We start from the raw sequence: 6,701 nt of genomic DNA on the forward strand, positions 1-6,701 counted from the left end.
TCCAGCGATCCCCACCCCACCGCCCTGCCACCGTCGGCGACCACCGCCCCCATCCTGAACCCTAAGATAGATAGTGGGGTACCTCTCCGGCGAGCCCCCCTCCCCGCTGTGGCTAGTTCTTCCTTCACCCCGGCGGCATCGGAGTGAAGTGTAGCTAAATCGGAGCAGCATCGCAAGCAAGAGCAAGAGCGAGAGCAGCAGCGCGAGCAAGAGCAATAGCAAGAGCAGACCAGGCAAGGGACCGAGAGCAAGAGCAGAGCAGCAGCGCGAGCGAGAGCTAAAGCAGCAGCAGGTCCTACTAATGTGGACGTCACTGCCGAGGGAGCGACGCCATGGAGGAAGTGGCCGGCGACACCGCCGTGGATGGAGCCGCGCCGTGTCGGCTCGGGACCGAGCGCCGGCAGCACCGTGAGATCGAATCAAGAAGAAAATGAGGTGATTAGTGTACAACCTCTTTGGTGGAGCCGATTAGGCCGCAGCTTCATCCGAGGAAACGGTGATGATGATGCTCTTCCGGTGGTGCAGGTGAAGACGGCGGTGTGGGAATGGAGGTGGCGCAAAAGATGAGGGGAACATCGGGGCAGCTCCTTGGAGGTGGAGGATGGGGTGGCTGAACCGGCGGGATGATGAGATCAACGATGGATCCTCATCCGGTACGGTGGATGAGGGACGTCGAGGTGTTGTTGTGGACGACGTCGTCGGGGAAGAGGCTCCGGCTGGGTGGTGGACGGAGCAGGGTGTGGGGTTTTGTCGCGGGTTTTCGCGGCCTCGGTGTACTAATGGGTGGGCGGATGGGATGGCAGTGGGGAACCATGGCTTAGAGATGCGCTTGTCCGAAATGTGCGGTAAGTTACGAAAGTACCCCCACCGATTTGAGGCGGTTCTCTCGGTTCAGGGGTACCACGGGCATTTCGCGTGTCGAGATTTCATAGGAGGTGGGAGCTTTCACGCGCGTTGTAATTTCGGAATAGCAAGGTGCGGGTTGAGATGGAGGGAGTTGTCGGAGCACAACGAGACAAAGATATATCTTAAATATTTCGGGCTAACAAGGCGCGGGTTGAAATTTCCGGACAAGCCTAATGTGTACTATACCAAATCAATGCGCCCTACAAATGTCATTCAAAACTTTGAATTCATGTTATGTTCAATTAAAATATTTCGCTACGTGTATAATGCATGCAACCTACTACTCAAATGAACGTTTTAGTGCATTCCAAACGTATATACTACCGCTTCAATATGAACTAAATTTGAATTCGTTTCTCTATTTGAATAAGATATACAGTAATGATTGTTGTGAAGTCAAAGCATTTGAATTCGTTTCTCTATTTTAATAAGATCTACAATCATCATTATTGTCAAGTTAAACCATCGTTTGTGTATTATCTTCACAGCACACCACATGATTAGTCTCTAGTTACATATGAACTATGTGTACTATATGAACTCGAACTAGATTTTTTGAATCCACTTTATTTTGATTTCAAATCACATTACATTTCTAGCTCTAGCTAGATCTTCATAATCTAAACCATGTCTCATATGTATAATGTGTTTATCACATTATGTATGGTGCCCCGCCCCATACGCCTACAAGTATTTAGATGTGAGTTGCAAACACCACACATTACCACAAATTCAAATAAAATGTGAGAATGTTTGATATATAGTATTGTTTAGATTGTTCGATATTTAGTTGTAAGCTGCAAACGCCACGCATTATCACAAATTCAAATAAAATGTGAGATTGTTTGATGTATAGTATGGTTTAGATTGTTCGGCATTTAGCTATGAGTTGCAAACACCATGCATTATCACATTATGGTATAACATGTGCACAACACGTGTATCACCGCTATATTCATGCATGCAATGTTTAAAACACTATGATCTCCTATTCAAATATATGAATCCGCTTTCATATCAAATTATGATCTCTGTTAGTCTCTTACACCCACACAATCCTCTAACCTTTGTAGCTACCACTAAATTTCTCTCGTGCATGCACACGCCCTCCTCGCCCTCCCCCTCCCTCGGCATTCTATCCACCGGGCACATTCAATTTTTTTTCTTTAGGTCGTTCTCCCAGAGTCTCCACAACTCCTTTCCGACACACACCAATCGATAAACCTCTCCAGCGATGCCTACCTACAACATACAAACACACCTTCAACCTCCTCCTTTATGTGTCCTTGCCTCGTGTCTCTCATACGGTCAGACACATGTGTAAACTCTCGCCCCTCTTTTCATCGCTCTCTCACAACCGCACACTCCTCCCCCTATCTAGCTAGTAGTTGGGCCTCTCGCACCACCTCCTAGCTCCATTCTCTCTGTCTATCCGTCTCGCTGGGCCTTATTAGCCTCTAACAAATGGACGTACACCGACCGATCTCTCGCTATACATATAGCTAGCTAGGTCCTTATAACTCGTTTTTACCCACACGTCAATCGATCTACCTCATTAGTTGTGTCTCTCCCTTCCTCTGACAAACAACAATTGATCTACCAATCTAGTCAGGTTTGCTTACCAAACACATGGTTCCCCTTCATTCTCAACAGATCTATCACGCACAGGCACACACAGAAACACATCCCCACTCTTATTGATAACATTGCAGTTCCACCCTCAGTTTGTCTAGTAGGCCTCTCCCACCATCTTCGAGAAGCAACTCCATCACCCATCCAGCACTCTACCCCTCTCCCTCCCTCTCCCTCCCTCTCTCTCTCCTCTATCTCTCTCCCATCATATTTCCTGTCCTTCGGTTATGTATGGATGTCGAACGATCTTCCTCAAGACATAGCTGGGTCTCTCCTTCTCAACACATATACGAGTTGTTCTACCTCTATAGTTAGGCCTCTGCCTACCCCTCCCACCACCCCCTCCCCCCACACACACCGATACATCGAGCGCTCTAGTCATGTCTCCCTGCCACACACAAACTTGACATGTACCCTCTAACATTCTAGTAGGCCAGTCGCCCTGTATCTTTGACTTGTACACACACACACAATTTCGATGGCTCTCTTCATCGATCTCGCACCCACCCACTTGATCCTCTCTTCGACTCTATCGATAGTTATGACCCCTGCCTCTCTTCTCGTGGATTGCTCGACCCTCTATGTATGATATGGATAGGCCTCCATTTCACACACATTGCATGCAAAATTTTGTTTGAGATGTCATCGACACATATTCCCACAAATAATTCACGAAATCAACCCCCACCCCACCCCCACCCCAAAACAAAAAACACTCACGAACGCGGTTTGTATCTCTCACACACACCCACGTAGGTGGGGAACATGCACGAAGAGAAGAGGTGCATGCACGGCGCACGTACTCCCGTCTCTTTCCCAACCACACCCGCGCGGGTACACGGTGGAGCTCATTTCTGTACGAAAAAGGCAGCCCACGTGGTAATTTGGCACGTGTATTGGTTGTCCACTTGGTGGAGGGAGGATCGTCTACCACGGGTGAACAAACGAATTGCGACTTGACATGTTATGTTAAAAAAAGAGGCAAACCATGTGGGGCCTACCTTAGAGGCAAGGCTCTATACACTGGAGTACTTTTGATGTGTGTCGTCAACTCGCAGAATGAGGAGAAGCTTGCTTAGTACGCTGTCTCCCCCGCCCACGGGCGTAGTGGCTCGCAGGATGAGGTGAAGCTTGCTTACTACGCCTTACACCCGCTCCCTCGCCCATGCGCGCGGTGGCTCGCGGGACGAGGAAAAAAATTTACTACTCCCTCCGTTTACTCCTCGTCCCTACTACCTTGGTTATAGAGATTATATCATATTGTTTGGAATATATATGTCCTTTAGTAGATTTCAATATGAACTACTAGTACATACTCCAAACACTGATGTATATAGACGTATTTTAGAGTGTAGATTCACTCATTTTGCTCCGTATGTAGCACTCTCCCTCGCCCCTCGACACTCGCCCATGTGGTGGACGTGCAGCAATTCATTCGGTCTCATATAGCCAGAACGATATATACTGCACTACCATTATTGCTCGACTTCCCGAAGAGGCGAAGAGCCAATCGCAAGGTCAATATTTTGGAGATGCCAAGTGCAAGGTTATAGGAGAACAAGTAGTAGGTGCCGCGTCATTTATAAATAAAGTTTTTTTCTTCCGTGGCACGTACGCAATATGATAGGTTCATATGGGGAGAAAAGGAGTACATAGTCAGGACAAGCCAGCCTACACGGTTGCTTGCTGGGGTTGCTCTCTTCACACTCTCTCGCACAAAATGACTGTGGCCACATCTCTAACATCCCGGCGGATCACGTCCGCTTGGGGAAGGGGTGGATGCTTAGTTTAGATGCGGTGGCCATTGCCGACGGCGAAAACCCACTGTCGGCATGTCCCGATCAGGGGTCCCCGCCGTTCTCTCTCACAAAGCCGGTGAGGTTGCCTTCGTCCCTTGCTCACTGCCGCGACGTGGGCAGTTGCCGCCTCCCGCCGCCCTCCTCAAGGTTGAGCTACGTCCCTCAGGTACAACTCCCTTTACAGCCGGCTTGCACCACTGCTCCAGCTACACACATCACTCCCTATGGATATTTCTCTACTTCTTTGCCCCGCACATACCTCTACTGGCTTCTACGTACTGTATTTGTGATGAGTTTATGTCTCATCAACTAGTCCCAGTAATCTTATTCTAATCACGCTTGTTCAATTTCTTTGCCACAGGGATGCTCATCTCGATTTGGGTGAAACTGCACAAAATGATTCGATGGTCAAAATGTTGCAAACTTCATTTATTAGGAAGCTCGAACGTTGCCAGCAAATTGAAGCCTGGTCAGGGTTCACGGTTCAAGGGCTAGGGACTGCATGGATCTTTTTTTTCTTTAGCTGCCTCTGTTTCAAAATAAGTGTCAACTTTAGTAGTAGTACAACTTTGTACTAAAGTTCGCACAAAGTTGAGAAACTTATTTTGGAACGGAGGGAGTACATATATGCTATGATATGTCAATCATTGAGATGCAATAGCATGCATGTTAGTCTCCTTTGTATTTGATGAAATGTTGCAACGGGCAACCTTGGACGCAAGATACATGTAACAGAAGCTAGAAGCTTCATAGCATTGTACAAATTTATCTCGCTGATAAATTACAGTACGTACTCTACTAGTACTTCCTCCGTTCCTAAATATAAGTCTTTGTAGAGATTTCATCATGAACCACATGCGGATGTATATAGATGCATTTTAAGTGTAGATTCATTCATTTTGTTTCGTATGTAGTGGAATCTCTACAAAGACTTATATCTACTAGTAATAGCTAGTCCCCACTACTAGGAATTCTCTATCCTCTCCTTGAGCCACGTCATCAAAATTGATGTAGCCGTTAGATGAAGTAAATCAGTCCATAATAGCCGTCTGATCTTGACATTGAGAGGCTCTGCATTAAGCCACATGCAAGCATGCAGAAATACCGTGCCACATGCATGTGAGTGGGTTTTAAATCACGTCAACATGTCTGCATGCAAGCATGCACCAGTAGCATGCATGTAAGTGAGCTTTTAAGTCCCATTAACATGTCAAAAAGAAAAATATAATCCCATTATGCAGTAGGAGTTCAGGAGTTGGCTGATCTTTTTTCCTTACATGGGATGATCTAAATGATGATGGGAGTTTATTTAGTTTGGCTACCACATTTGTCATGCGGTTATAGAGTTTTTTTTGTTCTATGAAATATATAATTTTGCGCAGAGAGATATACCGTTGTTCCGCGCCAACGCGTGGGGACTCATCTAGTAATATTTAGGAACGGAGGGAGTACTATGTAAAGAGTTAGGTGTCGCACGGTGATAGTAATGTGAGGTGGGCCATGTAATCACTGAGCTTGCGTGTTTTCACCGCTCTTGCACGCCTCCGTTGTAAGAATGGAGAAAATTGTAATCTAGTAGTAGTAGTAGTAGTATACCTCCTTTCGCTGAAAGCGTGGGACATCCAGCAGTCCTACCACCTCAGTAATAAAGACCAATGAGCCGTCAAATCACATAGACCCAGCAGTAAGTTGGACGGACGAAGCAACCATCACTCTTGCGCCAGTGAGAGGTCGCGTCTGCTCTGCCGGGCATGAATGCGGCACCGATTCTTTGGAGCGGCGCTGACCGTTTCGGGCAAGAAGCGCGCGCGGGCGATGGAGGGGCTTTGGGTGGGCCAGGCTTGTCACACCCTAGCTAGTCATGCATTAGAGTGTTGCATCATGTTTACTCTTTCATCAGAAACTTGAAATGGGGATCTGTGAAACCCTCAGAATCATCTTGAAAATGACCCAAATGAAAATTTCTCCAAAATGATCCAAGAAAAATGCTCATGTTGCTCTCTGAAAATATTGGACAGAGATAAAAATCAAACCAATAATTTTAGTGGCTCATGGACATTTATTTTGGGCATTTTGAATTAATGCATAGGTATTTGCATTGGAATTATATTAATTATATATATTAATATATGCCCAAAAATTATGCCATTTGTAAAAGAGCTTTGGAATAATATATAAGGCTCCTGCAAAAATTGGCATAAGTTAGATAAATGATTTAATATATTAATTAAATCAAAACAAATGTCAGAAAATTTAAAAAAAACAGAAAGGAATACAGGAGGAGCTTACCTGGGCCCCTCCACTGTGCGGCCCAGCCAGCTGGCTGGCCCAGCCAGCAGCCGGCCCAGCCCACCTCCCTCCTCT

This window comes from Triticum aestivum, chromosome 7A (genome assembly GCF_018294505.1).
Source record: "Triticum aestivum cultivar Chinese Spring chromosome 7A, IWGSC CS RefSeq v2.1, whole genome shotgun sequence".
Lineage (NCBI taxonomy): Eukaryota > Viridiplantae > Streptophyta > Magnoliopsida > Poales > Poaceae > Triticum > Triticum aestivum.